Source organism: Salminus brasiliensis, chromosome 25 (assembly GCF_030463535.1).
Source record: "Salminus brasiliensis chromosome 25, fSalBra1.hap2, whole genome shotgun sequence".
In the NCBI taxonomy this organism is placed as follows: Eukaryota; Metazoa; Chordata; class Actinopteri; order Characiformes; family Bryconidae; genus Salminus; species Salminus brasiliensis.
The window spans coordinates 19869521-19895689 of NC_132902.1; the positions used below are offsets into that span (position 1 = coordinate 19869521).

General features: G+C 44.1%; 1 protein-coding gene across 5 annotated transcripts in view; it reads left to right on the forward strand.

The window, feature by feature from the left end:
- The first annotated feature begins 1088 nt into the window (after positions 1-1088).
- znf536 (zinc finger protein 536) overlaps positions 1089-26169 on the forward strand; it is a 255016-nt gene continuing 229935 nt past the window's right edge. The window contains exons 1-3 of one of the 5 annotated variants that reach the window (XM_072671541.1): positions 1089-1346; positions 2175-2298; positions 11130-11186. The gene's annotated coding sequence lies outside the window, so the exon portion shown is untranslated. Of the gene's footprint in view, positions 1347-1470; positions 2299-10949; positions 10986-11129; positions 11187-26169 lie in introns of those variants that run through there. The other 4 variants (XM_072671543.1, XM_072671544.1, XM_072671546.1 and 1 more) reach the window with 4 other exon arrangements.

Genomic DNA, 26169 nt, shown 5'->3' on the forward strand with positions numbered 1-26169 from the left:
GCCTACAACAGCATGTGTTTGTATTTCCGTGGTCCAGTCCTGGCACAAGTAGGTTGGTTGAAGGCATGTGTGTGTGTGTGTGTTGCAGGTTGGTCACCCACAATCATCCTAAACCTACTGATCATCTGTGCCCACTGTGTTTCTTTGTTTCTGCCCCCCCCCCCACACACACACACACACCCCTTTCAATCATAACCCCTATTCACTTTCTACGGCCTTCATATTATTACATCGGAGGTCATTTCGACCAATCAGTCCGTCCGTCCGTCCGCACTGGCTGGACTCATCCTCACTGTACTGTCTTCTCCTCATTGTGAGCCTTTCCTCACCACCCCCCCCTGCCCCCCACCTCCCTCAAACTCTCCCCTCGGTCTCCCAAAGTCACACACAACTCGACCCATTCAACCCATTCAAATGCATTCGATACTTTTCCTTATGAGTATTATTACAAGCAAACCTTTCCCATAATTACACCACCATCATTATATAATCCCACAACAAAGAGGCCATTGAGGCTGCAGCTTTTGTCAACTCGGATGTAGGATGTACGATTGTGTTATAGGACCCCCACCCACCCCCACCTCATCCCCTCCCTCACCCCATTCCACTAGCACCATCACTCGCACCAACACCACTAGCACCTACACCTCTGTACCAGCAGAAAACTCTTACATTACACCTTCCTTATCGGCCTCATCCCATCCTCATACCCTCACCTATAGTGCAGAGCAGGGGAGCGACACTACGCCTCCTCAAACCCCCCCAAAAAGTTCTCACTTTTTTTTTTCCACTTTTTTTAATTTCTTAATTTAATATATATATATATATATAGAAATTCTCAAAGGAAGTGTGAGGAACTTGCTCGAGCATTTGCCCCAAAGCAAATCTGCTTATTTAATTATTTGCTTATTTCATTTAATTTTATTTTTGACTAAAATCAAGATTTTTGATTCTGATCAAAAGGTGAGAAAAATCGAAAGTGAAAAGGACAGAGTGAGTGAGAGAGTGAGTGAGAGAGTGAGTGAGAGAGAGAGAGAGAGAGAGAGAGAGAGAGAGGGGAAAAAAGGCATTGTGCATTCGTATGCACGCCACTGGCATCCTAACTGAGCTTATTCCCATTAAAACACGCCACCAGGTTCCAGTGCAGCGCGTCGTTCGCTTTTATATCACTCATTACTGCTCGGAAGCAGCAGACGGAGCGCTCGCGGATGCCCGGGACAGCTCGCGCTCGCTTCACCCCCCGGACTTTTTTTCTTTAAGCCCCCTTCCTTTTTGTTCCCCCCTCACCATTATTCCTCTCTCCTTCGTGCCACCACTCGGGATAGCCCTCTACTAAAAAAGCCAAGGTAAGAGCGCGCGCGCGCGCGCGCGTGCGTGCGTTTGTTTCTGTGTTTTATTCTTCCCGTGCGCTTTTATTACGCGCACACCTCGCGCTCTCTCGTGCATGCGAGCTATACGAGCGTGTGTGCGGTAAAGACAGCGTGTGTGTGTGTGTGTATGTGTGTGTGAGAGAGAGAGCGAGTGAGTGAGTGTGTGTGTGTGTGTGTGGGGATAGGAGCAGCACTGTGACAGTGCGAGGAGTAGAGGAGCTCGAGTGAGAGAGCGCGAGCGCGGCGGACACGGTTTAATAGGAGTGTTTTAGATGGTGGGGGGGTTAGTGGAGGTCAGCGAGGCGCTTTGAGGTGCCGAGGTTGACCCACGTGAAGCCGAGGGCTCGCTCGGTGCTTGCGAAGGCTAGGTGTGTGTGTGTGAGTGTGTGTGTGTGTGTATGTGCTGAGGGGTGGTGAGAAGAGACACGCGCTAAACCGGCTGGCTACAATGCTCCGCGCCGCGACGCGCCGGAGCCTCCAGATAGGGGGAGTCTCGCATTGGCTTCTGGATGCTGGGGGGGAACCCGCTGTCCGTGGCCTTGATTTAGACTTTTGAGAAGCTAAAAAAAGCCACGAGCGCATTCAGTTAAACCAAACGTTGCATTTGCTTTCGTTTTAAAGTCGTTTCTCGTCACGCGTCGCCGTTTTTGGGCTGTTTGGGGGGATCCCGGAGCGCACCGTCGTAACAGGTCTTGAAGAGCAGCTACTTTTTCTTTTTCTTTTTTTTTTTGACACCCCCTCCCTCACCCCTCTCCTCCTCCTCCTCCTCCTCCTCCTCCTCGCTCTCCTCCTCTCTTTTTTCAGTGTTAAAGAAGAAAGAAGAAGAAGCAGGAAAAATGAACTGATCAGCTCAATCATGTGGACGTGAACGCTGCGTTGTCTGTCGTTCAAGTGAAGCACGCGCGCGACTTTTTCTTGCACGCCGAAGGTAAGCAGTGGCGTGTGTGTGTGTGTGAGAGAGAGAGAGAGTGTGTGTGTGTACTCCAAGTGCTTAAAGTGAGCATACGTCTGTTTTTGCCTGCACGCGAACGCGCAAACGATCTGTAATGAGCACGGTGAGGGTGATGAGGAGAGGAAGAGGAGCAGAAAGAGGAGCAGGAGGACAAGAGAGGAGGAAGAAAGACAAGCAGAGGGCTCGCGCGAGGCTTTTTGAACGCTGTCAAGGAGGGAGAGGGGATGAAATAGCGAGAGAAATGTGACAAAGTGGCGCGAGCGGTCGGTCAGTCGGTCAGTCGTGGGGTCAGCGTGCTGCGCTGTGTTTTAGCCGTGTTTTTAGCTAGGGGTTTGTTTCGCGTGCACGCGTCTCGTGCGGTGGGGCTAGGGCAGGAGCAGGAGTTAGAATAGGGGCTTCCAAACTTTCTAGTTCTTCAGCTCAAACTTTCTCAGCTCACTACCCCCCCCCCCCCCCCTCTCTCTCTCTCTATCTCACCATGAGGAGGAGAGGGGGTTTGGGTGGGGGGAGTGGGGGGAGTGGGGGGGGGGTGTATTCCGCGTGGATTTTTTTTTTTTTAGATCAAAAGTTGAACAGTCTGTGTGGAAGTGTGTGTTAGTAGTGTGTGTGTCTGCTGTCTCTCTCTCTCTCTCTCTCTCTCTCTCTCTCTCTCTCTGTGTGTGTGTGTGTGTGTGTGTGTGTGATGGAGGAGCCGGTGAAAGCTGCCATTCTGCCATTTTGTGCTCTGATCGACCTCTTCTCTTCTTGCTTTTGAGCAACGTTAGGATGCCATTCAGTAAGCAGTGGGTGGTGGTGGTTATGTCATATGGGCTTTAGGTGTATTTAATGGAAATGGGCAGGCTTGGTTTTTTAGCCTGTTCAGCTGGTATAGGTGTGATTACAGCAGTGGTGAAAGTTCAGCTTAGGAGCTGTGATGATGACCGGTGTGTGAAAGATGACAGTTAATTATAGACATGTATTATTATTATGTTATTATTATTATTATTATTTATTATTACTATTATTATTATCAATAATAATAAATGCTGTGTTTTTCTATAGAGCTGCATATTGCCCCTAATTCCAGTAATACAGACAGTGCCGGCTTGTGCACATTCAAGTGCTTCCTAAGAGAAATGCTCACGGTATTTTATTCAAAGCTAAGCAAGGATGTCGAGGATGTGATCTGATCTACCCCTCTAACGACATCCCCACTAACGGTTTGCGCTCGAACAGGGCAGCCTAATGATTAGCAATGGAACTGCAAAAGTCCATGCCATGTAAATCCTTCACAAAAGTCCTCTCCTCACTTGTTGGCTGCAGGTGTATCCGTCTGTCCTGACCTGGAGTTTTTAAGGGAACAAATGAGCCCACATTAAGAGACATGACCCCAACCTAGACAAGGGACAAGCTGCACCCAATAAACAATGACCCAAACAATGACTGTCACTGTCGTTTGTTTCAATTAATTACAAATTTCATATTATTATAATTATTGCTGCCTTCACGTATCCCGCAAAAAAGTTGAAATGAGATAACTGTTTATTTTATTTAAACCTCACCCCCCCGCCTCCCTCCTCCTCCCTCCTCTCCACCCCTCCTCGGATTATTCATTGTTAAAAGGAAGAGACAGGAGCAGGGTGTGCAGATGTACAGTGCGTAAGAGGCCGTCATTGTTTAATGGTATTTGCAGGGCGGATATTATGTCTGTAATAGTGTCTGGGCGTAGACGGTTTTGTCAGCTCTTTTCATTTGCTGATTTCGAGATGTGCAGGGCACTTGTATACCCTGAAAAAAAGAATAAATAATAATAAAAAAATAAAGCCTATACATCTGGGGCGGAGGGGTCGCCTTCGACGTGACCCGCAAATGTGCAGTTCAGGACTGAAAGCAAATGAAAGCTAGAGATCCGGTTGAATCAGCCTGGCTTGTGTTGATGCTTGTGATGCTGTAGGTGGCTCACAATATGGAGAACAGGGGAAAATAATTAACGAGAGACTAGAGCTGGGAGTTAATATGAAAGTCCCTCTGAACCGAGCTTAGGCCGTCATATTTAGGCTGGCGTTCACTGTTGCTTACTGTGGCTGTGTGTGTGTGTGTGTGTGTGTGAGTGTGTGCTAATAATGCCAGTTTAATTCTGTCGACTTTTATTAAACTTTAAAAAGTCAAGGACGGGACATTTCGGAGCATTTCTTCCCTTATATTCCCTGCATTTTGACAGCTGTAGTGTAACCCTGTCATTTTTTAAAATAATGCATATGTGAATTTGAAGAATTACCAAAAATCGATTACGTGTGTTGCTGTTAATTGCACTATTTACAGTTTTTGTGCTGATTATATATAAAAAAATACTCAATTAATTGATTCCCTGATTCCATTCAGATACGATCATTTTTTTAGGGGTGGGAAAAATAAATACTCAAGTCATTTAAATGCAGCGAAGTAGGGAGTGTTATGAAGACTCCTGCGAATATGCCCTGCCAATGGAACTGATAGCAGTTCGACGAGGCTAAACAGACCAAGCCAATCCTGTCAAAATGTCTCCTCCCTGGTGTGTACGCTCTCATTTACATATGCGTCTTGCTCTCGCTCTCGCTCGCTCGCTCTCTCTCACTCGTCATGGAGAAGAGTGCAGTGTGTGTGTGTGTGTTTGTGTGTGTTGCTTGGTAGAACTTGGCAGCAGCAGCAGGGAGCGCGAGCGTGTCCCCAGGTCTGCTCTAACCCGTGCGCTCTCTCGGTGTGCGGTGCCGCACCTCCCCAGCCCAATGCCATGGCTCGTGGCTGAAGGGAGGGCAGGGGGCAGGGGGCAGTGGGGCGAGTGGGGCGAGTGGCCCCTGCTTACAGTCTCTCCCCTTCGCTCACTCGCTCTCTCTCTGTCTCTCTCTCCGGGCCTGTCAGTCTCCGGCTCAGCCGACTGGATCCGGCACTGGAGCCTTGGAGACGTGATCAAACAGCCATTCCACACTTAAATGCTTCTCCGCTCCTTTTAATTGGAGGAAATTGTCTTCCAGATGCCCGGGCCCTAGCCAGGCTGCTCTGGGGGGACGGGGTGGCAGCGAGGCCGGGGCGATTAGGTATTAATTGATATGTGCTGTGGAGACCCCCGGACCCCCACCACCCCCCACCATCCTCTCCCCCGCCCCGCTTTAGCCTCCCTACCCCTCCTCTCCGGCTTCGAAGACTACTAAGGCCTTTCCCCGAGTGGCAGCAGAATCCCCTACACGCCCAGAGAGCCGTGTTTATTTGTTTGGGGCGCTCGCAAGGTGCTCGGGGGGCTAACACACACACTCACACACACACGGGCACACGCTGGCACAAGTATGTGTTCAGGCTTGTTAGTAACCTTGATGAGCAAGGTTAAGTTAACTTTAGGGAAAAAGGGGGTGATATATTATCCCTAATGAAAATAACACTGTGAAATGAGTGCGAGGGTAATAGTTGCTGAAGCAGGTCTGAGTGATTTATTTATTTTTTAATAATGGGAGAAAATGTGCATAAATAATTCTTGCTGATGGATGTGATTGATATTCATAATTAATGTATATGGATTTAAATTGGTTATTTATTTATTTATTGTTTTTTTACTATTAAAGGTGCCTTGAATTCTAAAAGTAAAAAAAAAAAAATCTAATTAAAATACTAATATATTTAAATAAAAATATAATTAAATTAAAATAATAACATACAAAATTACATAAATATATAACAAAAATAGTAGAACAAAAAAGAAATTTTTATTATTATATCAATTATTATTATTATTTATTTTTATTATTATCACCGTCTGTCTATCCAACGACAGCACAGTTTTAGCCAACGCGGCGGGTCACTTCAAAGTTGTAGCTCCTGCTCTTGCATCCCTGAATGGCGTGTGATAAGTCAGGGTGTGGCTCCACACTGATCTGTAGTAGAAATCCTTTCAGCATTGTCTAGGCGGCACACATTTCCGAGCCAGAGTGCCTTGCATTACTCTTAGGCCTGTCGTTCTCAATTGATTAAGCTTGTAAGGCCCGTCATTCAATATCCGTCATGTGGTGCAGAAGACACAGTTCATCATGTCATCGCGCGCAACATACAAATGGGAGTTAGTTTGTAACTACTGACAGTTGTCAACTTTTGTCTTTAGCAAATAATTATAGTTGGAAAAAGAACATTTAATGCTCTGCATGTCATTTAGAGTTGAGTGCTGATTTGTTCGGCATTCTGTACGTGTTCATGAGCGCTGGGGAGGGAGTGAGTGAGAGAGAGAGGGAGAGAGAGGGAGAGAGAGGGGTCTAAAGAGTGGAAGTTTTTTGAGCAGGCTAATCACAGACGTCAGTGTGTGATCTAAGAATAAAGAGTGCCCTGACAGATGAGGTGGTGACGGATGAGCTTGTCTCCACTGCCTCATGCCAGGGTGCCACCAGAAGGAGCGTCTGTCTGTCTGCCGAGAGAGAGCGAAAGAGAGAAAGAGAGAGAGAGTGAGCGGGAGAGAGAGGGAGATACAAGGGGGCCCGCGATAATACAGTGTGCTCTACCCCACCCTGAGGCACTTTCCATACGTAAAAAAATCTGAATAATTAATGAATTAAATAAATAAAAAATAATAATAATAGTCAAGCAGTGCTGCTTTCAGGGATACTGAGAAATGCAGAAATGCAGAATAAGCATGTGTTGTGGTAAAAACCTAGCTTGAGCGCAGATGACAGAGCCCAACAGATGTGTGCAGATGTTTCATATTCAAGTAAGTTTTTTCCCCCTCCTCTTAATTCCCTCCTCTGGGAGAGCGAGAAGGAGAGAGAAAGAGAGAGAGAGAGAGAGAGAGAGAGAGAATGGCTGGGCAGAAATCACTCTTTGTGACTGTTTCACTCTCGCTATCTTTCTCAGCACTCTCCTCAGTTCTCTGTAGAATGACAGAGAAAAGGAGAGAGAAAGCGAGAGCGAGGCCAGTGGGAATTTGTAAGTGTGGGTTTATCATATAGCCAGAGTACATAAACACTTGATGGATTGTGGAGGATTACCTTAAACGCTGGCTGAACCCCTGAGGATCGAGCCTGATTTTAAAATACTTTCCGAACTGTTTGTTGACATGTTGAATTGATTTTAAGTGGCACTTGTCGTAATGAACCGCAACCCGCCCCTTCTGAAAAAAGAAAAAAATATTTTTTTATACTACATTACTAAACCCTCAAACCCTTCTGCATAGGCCCACGCTTCAGTTCTACCAGTCTTTCAGGTACATTACTGCCACATTTAGTATCAGTGTCATAAGCCCTAAAACCGAACCCTGTGGGACTCCACCAAATGTGTTAAACTACACGGTTAACAAATAATAGGGTTCAGTGCATTAAACTCTTATACATATTGTGAGGAATGTAGCCTTCACCCTTTTTACAATCTTGTAGATCCGCACAATTGGACTGAATACTGTTCATGAGGTTTTTTTTGTGAAAGCAATTTTTTATATATATATTTGATCTGTGAAGGTGACCCAAAGTGAACAGAGCTCTACGGCAGCAGCTCTTTTCCGTCTGGGCAGTTAGTGTGTGAAGGTGTGGCTTGGAGGGACGTCCTGCGGTCATGATCAGAGAGATCAGAGCTTGCTTTGGGTTTACACAGTCTTGAGAGAGAGAGAGAGAGAGAGAGAGAGAGAGAGAGAGTTGGGCAGCCTCGCCCAGGCTTAGGCCTTGCTCTTTGACAGCCAATGACAGCTCTACAGTCTACCTGCACCATGCTTTAGAGCTTTGGGCCGTCTTTTAGTTTTATTAAACACTCATAAAAATACATTTATACATACGTATAGATTCATAAATGGTTCTTGATTTGGAAGTATGGTCCTAGGAGAAGCTTAATTTGTATAAGACCATTGAAAAGTTCTCCAAGGGACAGAATTGAGAGGGCGAGTCAGGCAGCCACAGCTTGGGGGTTACCCTTTAGCCAATGAAAAGCGAATCACTCCACTGTCTACCTGCACCATGCTTTTGAGCTTTAGGTCATCTTGTAGACTTATTAAACACTCATAAATACATCGATTTTTCAATGCAAGTGCAATGCAGTGTGTGTACACTTACTGCTCTTGAATTTAGAGGACAGACTTTTAAAGCTGGTTTCTCCAAATCTGCTGTGCGTGCCACAGTAACAGGAGTTGCTACGGAGCAGGCGAGAAGCACAAAATTACAGCCATGTCATCTCGGCAGACAAGGGCTTTTGCGCAGCCAGGCAACTGTCTGTCAATCACCAGCCTCGGGCACGTAGCGGTTATGCCGGTTTGCGTTCTTGTCTGAGCTTTTAAAATACCAGCAAATATCAGGGAGGCCACAGATAGCGGCAGATAGCTGAGACGGCCGAGCAGAGCCGAGCCGAGCCGAGCTGAGCTGAGCTGAGCTGAGCTGAGCTGAGCTGAGCTGAGCGGATGGATGTGTGTGTTAGGAGACATCCCAAGATAATTGGGGTGCTTTAATGACGTCTGTTCTTGAGCCGTTTCCGGGTCGCGACCCCAGCGGGTGGGCCCCCACTGCGTGGGCACGGGGTCCCCCCTCGAGGGGTCTGGGCAAAGATGGCTGCCGGGCTAGAGTAAAGAGGGCCCCTGCACCTTTAATTACGATCAAGAGGTTTTCTCCAAAGGACGGAGGCGTAGCAGTTATGTTGCCTCGTAAATCTGCCCCTGATGCCGTATATTGTGTTGAACTATTACTGTACACTATTATATTGCATATTCAACTGGCTCTTCAGGACCTGATTTGCATAATTGGATCTTTAATGAAACTTGCCTTGTGGAACAAAAAAAGAGGAAAAAAATGGAGGAGAGGAAAGGGAAAAAAGGCATTTTGGAATTATAGGCAAACCCCTGCGAGTATTTGTTGGGAGAAGTTAGGGGGGAAAAATGACTTGTTTAAAAGAAAGAGAGCAGCAAAGTGACCTGTGTTGCACACACACACATTCTCACACATTCTCACACACACTCTCACCCATGCACATGTGCACACACACACACACATCAGTGGCGGTGCTACAAATAGGATGAGAAGTGCTTCTGAAAGCTGTACATTCCCAGCCAGGTCTCGCGGGTTATTACTACAATAGCTGGATTTCTTTAGCCTGGGGGATTTTAGGTTTTCTGTCTCCCCTCATTCTCTCGACTTGTTACCCGGGTGAAGATAGGTCCTTTGCAGGGGGAAGCGGCGCCGCTCTCCTGTCGGAATTCCTCTGTCGCAAATATTTTGACAATTTCTAATAGGGAGCAGTCAGAATTGTAGACGAGTGCCGACTGGATCCAGCCTGTTTGCATCCAGCGTGTTGTGTTTGCTGTTTCTGCCCTGACTTTGTTTCTCACTCCTCTATTAAGAGTGTGTGTATATGTGTGCATGTGTCTTAAAGGGGAACTCTATTGATGTTTTAAAATTGCTACAAAATTAATCTGTTAAGCTGTAATTTGAGTGGCTTCGAAAGATTTTATGTGGACTGCTTTGTTAGGGAGAAAACTGCCTTGTAAGAACTGGTCACAGTGGTGGTGATAGGAACCGGATGTCTGAGGAGATCACAGGCTGTAAGAGCTTACGTTTGTGCATAGAATAGATACAAATACAGTATGTGATGACTGAGACAGTGATTTCTCATAGTTTTGAGAGGAGCCTAAAACAAATTTTTAAAAAGCTGTTCATGGTGGAGGGATATTTGCAGGGTGTTGTAAGGTAAAGTAGTCTCTAAAAAATGTTGTGCTTTTTTTTCTTCAGATTATTATTATTATTATTATTATTATTACACATAAACATTAATAAAATGTGTATATACTTACTGGTTGTTTTAAATAGCAAATACTAAACATTTGCTTACTAATACAGTATTTGTGATCCCTGGTTTCTGTTACCACTACAGTGAAGAAATTGCTCTATAGTGCATCTTTTTACAGTGCAGATCTGAAACCACACTGAATGACACTGTTTACATCTCAATGGCTGAATTATGTAGATTTCCCTTTATGTGGAAGTCCCCTTTAATGCCCTTTCCCAGTGATATATTGCCAACTGCATGTGCATTCTGCCCCAGTGTCATTGTCCAGATGTATGCAAAGACCAGTTGGCCTGAGAATATGAGAATATTTATGTGTTTCCTTGAGTGCATATGCTTCTTATTCCATAACCTCTGGTTTAACTCTCCTTCTTGTTTTTGAGCTGGGAGGGTATTTTGTTTTATTGGTTAATTAAAACGCACATGTCTCTCTTTTTTCTCCCCCCCCCCCCCCACCCCTTCCTCTTCTTCCTTGACTTGTGCAGGTGAAGGTTAAAATGCTGATAGTGGCACTTTCAATCCGACGTGACAGTCATGGTTAATGAAATGTTATTTGTCCTGCCTTTGAAGGACCTATCATTTAAAAGTGGAGGCACAAAAAAATGCAATATAAAAATAGTGGAGAGCCATTTAGCAGCAGTGTAGCGTGGAGGGGGTGGCAGGGTGGGGGTTGCATGGTGAGTGTATGGGGGGGGTGGTGGTGGTGGTGGTGGTTGGGTGGGGAGTGGGGAGTGTTGTTAATCAGAGAGCAAGGTTAAAAATGGATATTAGCTAAACGATGATGATTTATCCTTGAAGGAGGAGAGGTCCAGAGACACAGGGGTGACACTTCTGCAGCAGCCTCCGAGTGGATCATGTGGCTGCGCGGTTCACAGGTGGCTATTAGAGCGACGTTATGGAGAGGAGAGAGAGAGAGAGTGAGTGAGCGCGAGAGGCAGGAAGGAGGGATGAAAAAAAAAGAAACGGCAGAAGTGCCATTGCTGTCATTTAGACTGTTTGGGCAAACTGTGCTCTAATGCTCTCTCTCTCTCTCTGTCTATGTCTGTGTCTCTCCCCCCTAGGTTCTTCACTTGGGAACTTTCTGCTGCCAGCCTGGTACAGACCTTGCTATCTTAAAGGTAGGCCCTTGTATTTGTTGTGTCTCCCTTTATACTGCTACTATATGCATATAGTCACATACATGAACACTAACTTACTGTACACAATGGCTTATACCAAAAAAAGAGCTATGGATACATACACACACTTGTATCATGGCTGTCATATTCATTTATATTTTTCATTTAATTTTAAGCTCAGTTTACAAACAGTGAGTGAACATTTCAGGACGAATGGACCAATAGAAACGACCCACAATTACTGGAAATTAAATGCTGTTCAATCAACTGACACAGTTCTTCTGTAAAGTGCGAGTTCTGTTGCGACAGCAAGTACACACAAACACGGACACACAATTGCTTATACCAGCAATTGCACGAACACACACACACACACACATGCACACATGGTCAGAGTGCTTGTGCTGTTGATTCTCCCGGTAATGATGTCACAGCGATAGTGGAGGAGAGCAAATGTCTCCTGATTCCACCATTTAACGGCTGGCTGAATTGGCTGATAATGATAGCATTGGCGTCTCCAGCCGCACAGACAGATCAGACCCTGTGAATTAACGAGAGAGAGAGGGAGAGGGAGAGGGAGGGAGAGCGAGGGAGAGAGAGAGAGAGAGAGAGAGAAAGGAAGAGGCAGGGGAGGAGAGAGAGCGAAAGAGAGACAGAGGGATAGAGATGGTTTACGGAGGAAGAGAGAGGCGAGCGGTGGCAGAAAGGGAGAAAGATAGAGACGTTGACAGAAAGAGGGGGTGATGTACTTAACGTATCTGCGCCGTGCTCTTGAACAAGCTGCTCGAGATGTGTGTGTGTGGCAGTGGTGATAGCTGCTGCTCGATAGCAGTCAGTGAAATGACCGGCTGTCTGCAAAGCTCTTTAATGCTTCGCCACGTCGCTCCCTCGGCTTTGAGGCGAAACATGAGGACAGCAGGTCCATATCTACTCGTCTGACCTTAACACTAGCGCCATCTAAGAATAGAATAGAGCAGAATAGATTAGACATACAGTAGAATAGAAAAGGAGTGTAATAGAATTAAACAGAGCAGAATACAGTAGGATACACTGCAGTAGGGCAGTTTAGTAATGATACATAAATACCCTCAGTCTGTCCCGGTAGTGATGGATCATTTTACAAAATACGCAAAAGCATGTTCCTCGGTTTCCCGTTAATTTGCCTAAATATAAGCGCATCTTTCTCTCAAGTGGCTTCTTGCAAACACTATTTAAGTTTAAAAAAGAGGTAAAAAAAAACATAGCATTTAACCATGAATCTTAAAATATGATTTTTTTTACCCTGCTGAGAGTTTCTAATAGAGTATCACTGTTTTTCTGGCAAAGCAAAAGTAAATAAGTAGGTCTGAATGTTAATGAACGTTCCAAGCTTTGAACACATGCTCTTCTGTGAGAGGCTCCCTCCTCACCCCACATTTTCAGGCCTGCAGTGTCGCTCGGGTGCACTAGCCGGGTTTCTTTTTTTTTTTTTTTTTAAAGAACAAATATTAAGTATATAGGTAAGTGTATATTTGTCTGGCTGGGTCATGGCAGGCCTTGTGTGCTGGTTCTGTGGGGTGGGAGGACTCTGAGGAGCTTTTCTAGGAGACATCAGAAGGCCACAGTGGATTTGAGTGTGAATGAGACTGATACACACACATACGCACATGTACACTACCACACTTTCAGACATGATACTGCACATGCTAACTCATGTCTCACTGTTGTGAAAATGTCCTGCACTATGCTGTAGTACCCCTGTAGTACCGATGCTTATTGAAGGGTCTGTGTACTACATTTTTCTTTTCATTTTTTGACTCGACTGTGGTCCACTGAGGACATGTGTATTGCTGTATGTATCAGGAAGGACGCTTGACCATTTGTTGACCAATTTTTATGGTTTGGTTCGACATAGGCACTTATTGTTACACTGAATTATGGAAGTAACCTTCGTTCTCATCGCCGGGTGAGTCAACTGCTATAGGTTGAATAGTCAGATATGGAAATGTGTTGGTTATGAGATCACAAAAGTTATTTTATTTTTAAAAAATTAGGAAAATGCAGTTTTCTATGAAATCGCTTTAATCTTAAGACTTAAGTCATTGCTGTAGAAAAGGAAACTGATACTATTAGAATGATACTGTTATAAGACCCATTTAAGAGTTATAAAATGACCTCCATTCTAATTGCTGGGTGAACTAATAGTCAGATATTTGGAAATATGTTGGTTATGATATAAAAAAACGTGAATTTAAATATTCCATTTAATGGAATAATTATATTTTTAAAAATGAGGAAAATTATTTTTTGAGTATCAGAATGTATTGAAACAGACCCTCTAATTTTAGGACCTGTTCAGTCATCAGTGTAAACAAATAGAAAGAGACAGAAGGCAGAATTATGTAAATGACCTTAATTATAGTTGGTGGGTGAGCTAAACTACTTTTTATGAAATTTTATGAAATTCTTTTATTTAATTTTTGTAGTTTTCAATAAAATTGGCCCTTTAGTCATAACGACATGTTCAATCAATACTGTAAATAATTAGGAAATTACTATTATACTAGTACAAGACTAAATTATGTAAATTACCTTTGTTCTCATTGGCGGATGTGCTCAACTTCTGTAGTTAGTCAGATATATGCAAATGTGTTGTTTATGACATCACAAAAACTGTGAATTCAAACCAGATCATTTTGCAGCAGATTTGATGGATTTTTTATTTTTCGAAAAAAGTGAGGAAAATATGCTATTTAATAAAACCGTCTCTTTAATTGTAAGATTTGTTCAGTCATTGCTGTAAAACTACAATACTGTTATTAGACTGAATTATGTAATATGTATTATACAAATGTAAATGACCTCCAGTGTTCTCATTGGTGGGTGTTCTCATCTGCTTTAGACATAATAGTCAGATATAGGGAAATGGGATGGTTGTGATGTCACAAAAACGGTCAATTCAAACTTGATCATTTTTGCAGCTAATTTTATAACGTTTGTGGTTATTAAAGAAAGTGAAGCAAATGTAGTATTTAGTATTTTTAGTATTTTTAGAATTCAGTGAAGCAGGCCCTTTAATTTTAAGACCTATGGAATAATATGGAAATGTGTTGGTTGTGACATCCCAAACACTGTGAATTCATACAGCAGGGGAGGACGATTCAGTACTCAGTGGTACAGGTCTTTTAATCTTAAGACCTGTGCCGTAATTACAGGAGATGATTAAGAAATCTACTGTTTTACTGTGAAATAGGGCGTTTGTATATTTTTGAAGGTGAGCAAGTGAAGTCTGACCCCTCCAGCTAAGGTGTTAGTCAGGAAGAGGTTTCGTTGTATGGGCTGCTGTTCCCAGTAGAAAGTTAACTTGAAGGCTTTGAGAAAATTCATGGCATTGTTTAGATAAGTTGTATCAAGGATAAAAATTATCATATCAAACACGAAATAATGTTGATGTAGGCCTCCAAAGGAGCGGCTGCCGGTTTCTGTCTCGCTGTCAGACCCACATCCTTCTCCCTTGCTCTCTTTTTCACGCACACATACACACACGCTCTACATCTCACCTGCCATCGCTATACTGTAGCAGCCAGGCTGCTTTGTTTGTGGAGAGCTGTCAGTCCTGTGAAGAGTGTTTTAAGTAACTGCTGCTGAAGGTGAGAGTTAAACAGTATTTACTTTGGGGAATTTGCCTTTATTTATCTGCGTTATTACCGAGGTGAATTTTAAAAGGCCTCTTGGAGAGAATTCCCCCGACGCGCGGCTTCCTTTACACGTCTTTTAAAGTCTTAAGATGCTTCCTTCCCCCTCCTGCTATAGCTTACCCTTAACATATCTCCTGCAATCTCAGACGATTTTCGCAAATCAGCCCCCTCCCCTTCCTTTTCTTGTCTGTTTTTGTTTTTGTTCCCTCTCCCACCCTCTCTCTCTCTCTCTCTCTCTCTCTCTCTTTTTAGCCTTGATCACTAGGCGTTGTTGTCTGTCTCTTACTTTGCCTGTTTCATCTCTTTGTTATGGCGTTTGTGCCAATCGGTGTAATTGGGAGAAAGCTAAGTTAAGTGAGGGAAGAGAGCGAGAGAGCGGGAGGGGGAGAGAAGTTGCCTCGTTCTTCTCGGCCCTGTTTGGGTAAATAAGGCTGTCACTATGGATCAACCCGGACGTATGTGGACGATCCAATCCCGGGAGGGTGGGGATGAAAGGCATTTTTTTCCCTACTGCGTTTGAACCCAGAACTCCAGAACTTTAGCTGCAGTTACCAAAGCACCCGCTACAGTGTGTCAGAAATAGCCGAATCACTGCAGGGCTCCCAAGGTCAAGCCACGGTGTACAAGCGGTATCATTTAGGCCTCCCTCCCCTGTGTCCCTGTCTGCTCAATTGGATACTGTACGCAGGCAAAAAACACTATGGTAGGAGTGAGGACATCAGGTTCAAGATTTGTTCTGTGTCCTCAGGGAAACGCTGCAGCAGGTTAGCCCCTCTACAGCACAGGCTGGTATCATGTGACATCTCCAGTAGTGCAGGCTCATTTACTGAGCTTTTTTTGACACCTCCTTTTGAATTTTGAAAAAGTGCATGAGCAATTGGATGCAAAAGCCATATGACATAAAAATGAACAAATGAAAATGCAAGGCAACACCAATGCTGTACCGAGAGCTTCACTCTTCACAAAAAAACCTCCGTACAGTACTAAAGAAGAGGATGGATGCATGGATACCATATGCTGCCAGTTGACCAGCTGAATAAATGGTCAAGGACAAGAGGTCAAATGGCTCGTTGAGTCTATATGGAACCATTATGTTTGATAACGAACCCTTTAAGGTTCAAGTCCTTTCATTTGTTACGCCAAGCATAGTGAGTGAGGCCCTGATCCTCAAATTAGAAACCTCAATATCACTTTTCCCAGCAGACATTTATTTCCCCTTTACGACCACTTTGACGAAACGACAAACGTTTTTTAGATAATTTGTCGGTACAGTTCAATTTGATTCACTGTTATTGTTATTATTTTCATATATTTTTTGAGGATGCTGAATTATACCTGTGACCTGTTCACCCTTGTTTAGGCTATATAGCACTGCCGCTACCCAATCCCGACCCGAGCATGAGTGCACATGCTTAGTACAAACTGAGCGGGGTACGTGGATCGGGTAGCCGGTAGCAACCTGTGCTGCCCCTAGATGATCACAAAATGATGAAAAAAGGAAACATGGATGGTTCGGCATAGATTAGCTTACGTTAACCAGCCAGCTAGACACCTGCTCCACTAACTGCTATATAGCTATATATAATATACGTAATAAGGTTGAGCAGAAAAGCTCAAGATGTCTTAATGCTGGTTGATGCTGCTGGCTCTTGTTTCAAGGGCAGATAAACAAACAGTCAAGGCTGGCTTCCCAAAGTTGCACCCTTGCTGCCATATCTATGCTGGGTAAACATGCGAACTCAGCGCTAGCTAGCTAGGAATAAGGAGGTAGTAATAGGAGTTAGCAGGTGAGGGCATTGTGCGGTAGCGACAGGCCTGATAGTGTTGGCCTAGACGACATGTTTTATCTGTGAGTTAAATAAATATATTGGATATTATACGAGTGCTGTCTGACCTCTTTCCTCTTCCAAGTTGACCCTTACCAGTCCTCACTCTTTTTCAAAATAGGACCCTTCTTCGATTCCTAGTTTTACGTTAGTTTCAAAAGTTTGGGTTTGACTTTTTTGTGCAGTTTTCTTGTTGCTTTCAGCAAATACCATTACCGAAACCTAATACTTTGGGTTTAATTTGCAACATTAAGCTCCATGTTAGTAGACGTCTCTTCCTGTCAAAGAAGAGCAGGTTTTTGCTCCTTCATAGTTCTACATTATATGATTGCAAACTGACTAAGAAAACAGCTAGGTAGGTGTCCTCGAACACTGCATGTGCAGAAAGCATCTGGGACCACTCTACATATTCATCCTGTAGCGTAAAATGATGACGCTTCTGCTAACACCCGACTCCTGCTTTCACACACACACACACACACACACATATGACTGAATCACTGTGCACTGTGCATCTCCCGTTCAGAAAGGCTCTCTTATGACGAGTTCAGCTGGTGACGACGCGGCTTGTGCGTGCGAGGGGGGGCCTACTCTGGTGTTGATAATTAACACTTTCTACTGTACGTGTGGGCCGTCATTAGGCGGGTAAAAGATTGTCTCTGTTTAAATTTGCATGATGATGGTACTGTGACCAGTCATCGCTAGATCAACCAGCTAGAATAGACCTAAGGTCGGAGAGGAAGATTCATAGCCCCCCTTGCTCCCCCTCTCCCTCCATCAATCCTTCGTGGGAGGTCCCCCTTTTTAAAGTGTGCAGAAAAACCTCAAACCCGACCCACACGCACCCTCCCGTCCCGTCCCACCACCCGCTTCTACTGGAGCGATGATTCGCTGTGATCTCGTTTCAGTTTCTGCGCTGTAGCCAGACGGGGAAAGCTCCGGGAGAGTTTTCCTTTCGTTTCCATATCGCTCTCCCTCTCTCTCTCTCTCTCTCTCTCTCTGTCTCGCTCCCTCTCTCTGCCCTACTGATTGCCGTAGCCCGGGGGCTCTCCGCCGCACACTACATCCCTGTGATTATATTAATGGCCTCCCGCGCTGAGTTTGGAGGCAGAGGAGGGCCTGGTTAATGCGAGGCGGTGCGGCTGCATGGTCAGGGAGATGAACCTCTGACCGCAGGGGTGGCCGGTTCAGGGCCCAGGTGGGCCCACGATCCCATCGGGCCGCCCACTTAACCCACCAATGCCTTGCTGAGCACCCTTTCACAACAACAGTCAGCATAGTCAATGCAGGCGGGGTGGTGTTGTGGTTGGGGGAGGTTTTGGGGAGGGGATTGGGTTGTGGTGGTGGTGGGGGGTTATTAATGGGGGGTTGGTAGAAAAGAAAGAAAGAAAGATGGGAAAGATGCGCTGATGCTCCAAAACGAGGGAAGTTATGAGCAAGACAGGCAAATCAGAGCCAAAGGCTTTTGGCTAAAACTCACAAAGCTGGCTAATAATTCTCCCTTGAACAGTATTGATCTTTATTTGTTATTATGGGACTTCTAGGCGTTCCCGCGCCTTTATTTGTCTTCATTAGAGTCCCACAGCACCTGCAGCGGCCTTGCACACACACTGTGCGTGTTTATGTGTGCGCACACGGTTGTGTTATTGCATACGAAAGCTGTCTGCGTCTAATTTTCTGTTGTGCTGGCTGTGTCTTAGTTCCTTCATTTAGGACTGAGTTTATTCTGATCATCTATCTTTGTGCCTCCTTTTATCTGCCTTCCCTCCTTTTTATCCACCCAAACGTGGGCGTATAGGTCCGCGCCTCAAACTGTCAGCGTCTTCGTCTTAGCACGAGTAATGAACCATTTACAGTGGGGTTCGAAAGTCTGAGACCACCAGCCGTAGCGCTTCCATGGTCAATGTCTCCAAATTGCCTGAATTTGAACTAGAACTACTTTCTTTTCTTTAAAATTTTCAAAATTCCTTCACAAGTCTTGGTCATTTGTATCTTCCTTTGAGATTTACATGAGAGCTTCCCTGAGGTCTCAGACTTCTGGTTGTACTAAACTGGCTAAAATCGCTTTTTGATATAATCTGAATCTGCCAGCTGTTCTTTACATTGTTTCAAAATTTCGTGATGAACGGACCAATAGAAATGCTCCAAACTGACTTGGATTAAAATCTCTTTCCATTGACTTCCATTGAAAGTCAAGAAGGCCATCATGGACATACAATTTTTTTTTTGCGCAACAGCAACACTATTGTGATTGAGGTCCTGTAAAGATATGTGTGTGTGTGTGTGAAACGTAGGTATGTGTGTGTGCCAGTGTGAGTGAGTGTGCCGTGGGGGTCCTCCCATCCCGCTGGGCTGGATGATTGATCCGGGGCCGGCTGGCGTCAGCGTGCGGAGAAGCGGGTCACACTCGTCCACGCTCCTCTTTTTCTGCCGCACTCGTCCGCCGCTCTCGCGCTGCTTTTGTTGTCGGGGGTAATCTTAGGAGTGATCTTAATTATGGAGGTTCAGCCCGTGTGTGTGTTTTTTTTTCGTTCCTTAACACGCTCTTAATCAAACATTGCAGTTAGTTAGTAATGAGAGGGAGGGAGGGGCTACGAGTCTGCTCACACACATAACCACACACACACATGCGCTGCTGGCCATCACGAGGAGGTGATCTACAGAGAGGGAGAGAGGAAGAGAGAGAGAGAAAGAGAGAGAGAGATAAGCTGAGTAGAGGAGAGAGATATGCAAGATATCGAGGAGTGATCAGAATAATAGAGTGTGTGACTGATGTCAGCCAGATATTTGATGATGTACACGATGTGGACAAAAGTATTGGGACACCTGCTCATTCTTTTTTTTTTTTGCTTTTGTTGGAGTCTCTACTATCCGGGTGAGGCTTCCTAGTAGATTAAGGAACATTGCTGTGAGGCTTTGATTGCATTCAGCGACAAGAATGTTAGTAGGTCAGGTTGTTGGATGATCACCACCCCACCTCATCCCCAACTCTCCAACACATCACACCTCAAGTATTGGATGGAGCACCAACCATCATTCCAGAGAACACAGTTCTACTGCTCTGCAGCTCAATGCTGGGGGGCTTTATACCTTTCTAGCCCACACCTGGAATTAAACACGATGTCAATAGGTGCATGTTTATCTGCTCCAGAGAGTCATATTCTATTGGCAGTACTTCTCTACACAGACTAGACAAGCTGTGTGTTTGGGGGCATTTGCACATCTGTGTCAGCAATAGGTGCAACTTAAAATAGCTGGATGCATTTATTAGTAGGGGTGTCCACAAACTTTATTTTTAATGTTCAGGTGAAATACTGGACTAAAATACTTGCATTTTCCTACATTTGCATCCTTTTAAAAAAATAATATTGTGTAATATTGCATTTCTGCTCAATGCTAATATGCTCATTGCTAAGTAGATTCAGTCCCAATTTCCATATAATTCCTGTCCCAGGAAACCTTCTATTTTCATTTTTGGCATTTTTCACTTTTTGATATAATTTGAATCTGGATGTTGTTCATTACATTATATCAACATTTCACAATGAATGGACCAATAGAAATGGTCATTTTTTTTTTACATTGACTTCCATTGAAGGTTAAGAGGGTTTATTCCCTCTCCTGTAAAGTTGCCATTTTGGAGACACAGAGATTATTATTATTATTATTATTATTATTATTATTATTATTATTATTATCATCATTATGCATCATTCTCATACCTTAGTAGAAGATGAAAAAAGTGTAAAAAGAGAGAGATGCATGAATAAGCAATAAGCAATGCATGTGTGTGTATGTGTGTGTGTGTGTGTGTGTGTGTGTGTGTGTGTTGGGGGAGTGTGAAAAGAGGAAGATGGAATCCATTACACATAAACACCCTTTAAGCAGTGATGGGATGATCCAGTGGGATTAAGAGGGAAATCCTGATGGACGTTGAAAAGGTGACCACACGGAGGAAGGGCGGCACAACAAGCCCCACACACTGCAGATGGCAAACACACACACACAGACACATTCTTCCATACACATGCTTATACATTCACTCAGACACACATCTGCAGATGCACAAACAAACATGCAAGAGTTCAAATCCATTCAGCCATTCACAGACATTCATGCTGTGGGAGGTCAAACTAGAGGTCAAAGGGCATTCCTGGGAGTGCAAAGTCAAGGCTCAGTGTCAGCCTGCTTTACAATGGCAAGAGTGAGAAGCCTTAGTGTGTGTTAGCATAAACAGTCCTGGTGTCGGGTTTCTACCTTAGAAGACGTTCATAATTGTTATGAATACAATGAATCAGCCATAACATTAGTACCACCAGCGAAGTGAAAAACATTTATTATCTTCATCTACAGTTGCTTTTGTCAAAGGGTGGGACCTATTAGGCAGTAAGTGAACAGTCAGCTCTTGACGGTGATGATGTGTCAAAAGTAGGAACCATAAGAATCTGAACAAATTTGACAAGGACCAAACTGTGATGCTAGATCACTGGGTCAGAACACCTCCAAAACATAAGGCAGGTCTTGTGGGGTGTTCCCAGTATGCAGTGGTCAGTACCTTCCAAAAATCTTTAAGTCTTTAAAAAAAGGATGCGTGAGCGTCTGTGGCTCATTTGATGTGATCCTTGGCATGGAGGCCCGGCCTTACAGTCCCTGTAGTGCCGTCAAAACAGCTCTGACCAGTCGAGGCATGGACTCCACAAACCGCTGAAGGCGTCCTGGTACCAGGATAGCAGCCCATAAGTTGTGAAGTGGGGCCTCTATGAGCATCTATGAGCCTTGGACCCACCTGTTCACCAGTTGTTCTTTCTTGGAGCACTTTTGGTAGGTACTGACCACTGCATTCCTGGAACACCCCAGTAGACCTTCCTGATGTTTTGGAGGTTTTCTGATCTAGTCGTCTAGCCATCACAGTTTGACCCCTGTCAGAGTGGCACAGATTGCTGACCAACATGTAGATCCCACCTCTGCACATCCTGACAGGCCGGCTTTGTAACGAGGTAATTAAGGTTATCCACTTCGTCTGGTTTTAATGTTATGGCTGATTGGTGGGTATACGTACCAGCGTATGTGTGTACACTGATAATCTGCTAGCTCTTGAACACTAAACCAAACAAAGACACAATAGGAACTGTTTGTTTACTGTGTTGTCGTTGTTGTTGTTGTCGTTGTTTTTGTTGTTCTCTAGCAAAGAGGGGCTTTACTTGATCGCAAGCAGGAATGGCATGCAGGAGCAGTTATAAATTCCTGCATTAGGTATGCGTGGTGGCATCCACGCGCCTTGTCTCTATATTATTAAAAGTAGTTTGCCCATAGGCTGCTTGTGTGCTGAAGGAAGTTGGACAGATGGCCATGTTTTTTTAATAGATCACAGCCATAAGTGAAGCAAGGCAGAGGATGAGGGAGAGTGATGGCACCAGCGCTCTTCGCCTAGCACCGGCTCTGTTACGGAGGGGCTCGCCGAGTGCAAATGTGCTGCTATCCTTAGCCCGCATGGCTGGATAATTCAATGAAATAGTTCCTGAAATGAATACATACTTTCCGCTGCACGCCGATGTTAGAGGCCGGCGCTTGTTCGCTCGACGTGGCGCGCGCTCGGTGTCCCGCAGCTCGCTCGTTTAGAAAGGGTGTGTGGAAGGAGTGTTGTGAAGCTTATGAAACTTGAGTGGTGTGGTATTAAGCTCTGTGAGCCATCTCAGGCCTGCTCTCCCCTCCCTCCTCATTCTCTTTCGCTCTGTCTTTCTCTTCCTGACCCTCTCTCTCTCTCTCTCTTCCTCTATTCCTCTCTCTCTCTCTCTCTCTCTCTCTCTCTCTCTCTCTCTCTCCCCACGCCTTGTTTTCTGCGCTTGACTGAAAGTTACTCATAACAGGATGTTAAATATATAGTGGAGAGAGAGAGAGAGAGAGAGAGAGAGGGAGAGAGAGAGCGAGAGAGATTATGTCTGTGTGGTTGCACTGTTCCTTGATGTATGCACCATGTCAGGCAGCCATTGTCTCCTGGGTAAAGAATGATAGTTCAAATACCTACCATCTCTCCCCTGGTGCTCCAAATGCTAGCCTTTGAAGTTTTTATAATCCATCTGTCATCTTCGAGTGGGGAGGGCACATGTTCTGTACCGCTCAATTACAGAATTTTCCTTTTGCCAGCCACAATGAGACAGGAAACGAATAATATGGGCGACCCAGAGAGAGAGAGAGAGAGAGAGAGAAAGAGAGAGAGAGAGAGAGAGAGAGAGAGAGAGAGAGAGAGAGAGAGAGAGAGAAGGAAAGAGAATTCGTAGGTTAGGGAAACAACATTTGAATTCAGTGCATTCTCATACACTTGATCCCCCCCCCCTCCATTCCCTCCCTCTGTTTGTCAGCCTTCGAACAGAGCATTTGTGTGTGTGTGTGTGTGTGTGTTGTGCGTGCAAAGCCTAAAATGCTTCCTACTGTTACAATTATGAGGAATCTGATTGAATGCTCATTGTTTCAAGTGGGTTGATTTCGATCGACCCTTTTTTTATTTTATTTCTTTATATTTTTTAAAGCTTTTTTTTTTCTGAAATTGTCTCTACCTCTCAGAGGGTGACCCAATTTAGATATATATATATATATATATATATATATATATATATATATATATATATATATATATATATATAATTTATTTATTTACTTATTTATTCAGCCTAAACATTTTACATTTGTAGGGACTTATACATGTAATGTGTAAAATTAGAATGAGTGCAAAGGAAAGTGAAGTGCATTACAATGGGACGTTGCTTTTGCTTTTGAGGAGTGATGGATGAGGAAGCCTGTTGGATCTATGTTGTATGTTGTATGTTGTAATGAAGTTTGTTGCAATGCTGGTTGGTAGGATTTTAGGATTTTAAGACACCAGAGAATGCAGCAATAGGGTCTCAGTATTTTAAAGCTTTTTTCAGAGCTAGTTCAGAGCTAGACGGAGGGATAGCAGGAGCAAGGAACTTCAGATGTTGTTTCTCGAGTAAAAGGACAAAGAAAGAAAGACAAAAAAATGAAAAAGAAAAACATGAACAAAGCAGCTCGCTTAAAGAGAAGAAAAAGCACCTAATATCTTTACCTTTAATATTTTACTTTTTCCCGTCATCCTCAGATCTTCCCTTCTCGTGTCTTATCTGTGGTGAAAAACCAACAAGAAGAAACAGCACAGGCTCGTAGAAGATGAAAGATTGCAAGCGGGCAATGATGAAAAGAAATTTGACATTCTTTTGTTGCCTTTGAAACTTCAATATTTGGGCCGTAATTGTTTCATAAGCATTATATATCTTCATTTATGCCGGAATAACATGTTAGCCGTTTTTTTTTTTTTTTTTTCTCCCTCCTTTCTTTCTTCGGTCTAAATAAAAGCAGCACCCATCTGCTTCTGGAGCCAGCGCGAGCCTCCTGCTCATCGCAAAAATAATACGCGTCCTAATGACTTCCACATATTTGGAAATCTCCCTTTTGAAATTGGTCTTGGCAGATTATTTGCAGGTACTTGAGTTGCATCTGTTTGCAATTTTGCAAATGTGGAAGACTTTAATGCGGCGCTCTTGGTCTAGAGCGAGGGGGCGATTCTAATCCCGGGGTAGCACCGGCTGCCATGCTGTCATCACCCAAAAAAAGAGAAGAAAATATAATAAATGATAATAACTGTAAATAAAACTGTGACGGTACATTCTGCACTTTCTGATGACCTGTCTCTCTCTGATGAAGAGTGGATGCATGTTCAGTTTTGGACTTTTTTCTTTTTTTTTCTTTCTTAGAGAAAGTACTCATAGTCCAAACAGTGGACCCTCGGCTGTCCCATGCAAATACTGCTGTCGGAAGACCCCTTGTCAAACGCTCTTAAATATAAAGGTGCTTCAAATGGTTCTTTGAGCGATGCCTTAGAAGAACCACCATGGAGATTAGACCTTTAGACCTTAGCTCATATCTCTGTTACTTACATGGTTCTTAATGGTGCTACAAATGGTTGTCTGAGCAATATCCTGGACACATGAATGTAATAAAGACATTTGAGTTTGAAGAACCTTTAATTTGGTAAAAAGTATTACATCCAGTGAAGGTTCTTTAGACCTTATTTCACACATCCCTATTGCAAACATGGTTCTTAAAGGAGCCAAAAGTGGTTCCTCACTCACAGGTGCTACAAATGTTTTTTTGAGCAATGCCCAAGGCCCATGATTGTAATAGAGATGTTTGGAGTGTGAAGAACCTTTAAAATGGTGTAGGACCTTGTCTCATATCTCAATTACAAACATGAATGCTTCTTAATGGAACCATAAGTGGTTCTTTCTTCAAAAAACATAGATTTGTAGCACCTCTATTTTTAAGAGTGAGATCCGAGTTGAGACTGACCCGTACTTTGCTAGGATAAGACTTGGAGAGGAGGTGCAAAACAAAGCATGTGGCTAGCAGCTGACCAGCCTAAGCAATCTCTCTCTCTCTCACTCACTCTCTCTCTCTCTCTCTCTCTCTCTCTCTCTTTCATATTACCCACTAGTGTCTCTTCCATTGTCCCAGACAGCACACACTCTCTCTGCTCTCACCCAGTCCAGTGTAACTGTAATTGTATAGGTGGCTACAATTACAATCATTCCAGATTTCATCAGGACTGTTTATGCAGTTAGAGAAGGAGGAGGAGGAGGGAGGGGGTAAAAAACCAGGGCGAACTTTTCACTCCTTTCGTTGTTTTTGTGTTTTTTTGGAGAGGTTTTGTTTTATTAGGACCGAGGGGCCGGCCCATGCCAGGGAAGGAATTATATTGAAAGTGTATGCCTTGCAACTTTCTCCCCGTTGGAAATGTTTATTTGAACAGTAAGCTCATGATTTGAATATTTGTAATCCATGCTTAAATTTACAGGCCAGATGAACTTTTTGGCACGCAATTGCAACCATAAGTAGGATTTTCTCAAAAGCTTTACAAAAATTTAAGCCATTTGCATGGCTTATCTAATTTGGGGGGTGGTGGTGGTGGTGGTGTGTGTGTGTGTTAGGAGGGAAGTTGGTTGTGGTAGTGCTTTTGTCTTTTGTTATTTTTTTTTTCTCCATACCTTTTGAAAAGAAGCATTGTTGGACTTTTAATGTATATGCATACCTTAGCCACTATTCTGCGGTCACCCAACATTCAGAGCTCTTGGAGGGAAAGAAAGCAGGGGGGAAAAAAGAGAATACATAAGTACATATGTGGAGGGTGGTGCGGGTGGTGGTGGGGGGTTAAAGGGGAAATGCGCGCAGGGGCTGGGGTGCTGGAGTGGGTTTCCTCTATGTTCAATTCAAATGAGTTTACTGGGTATTGACTTGTAATGCGGGGAGAGGCCACCCATCTCGGCAGCTCGGCTGCTGCTGTTCTGCACGGCGCTCTTTCTTAAATGATGCTAATCAGTCCGGAGGGGCCTGGCCTCTATCCCTCTTCAGGTTTTTTTTCCTTTCTTTTTTTTCTGGAATTCAGATGTGCTGAGAACCTGAAATTAAATG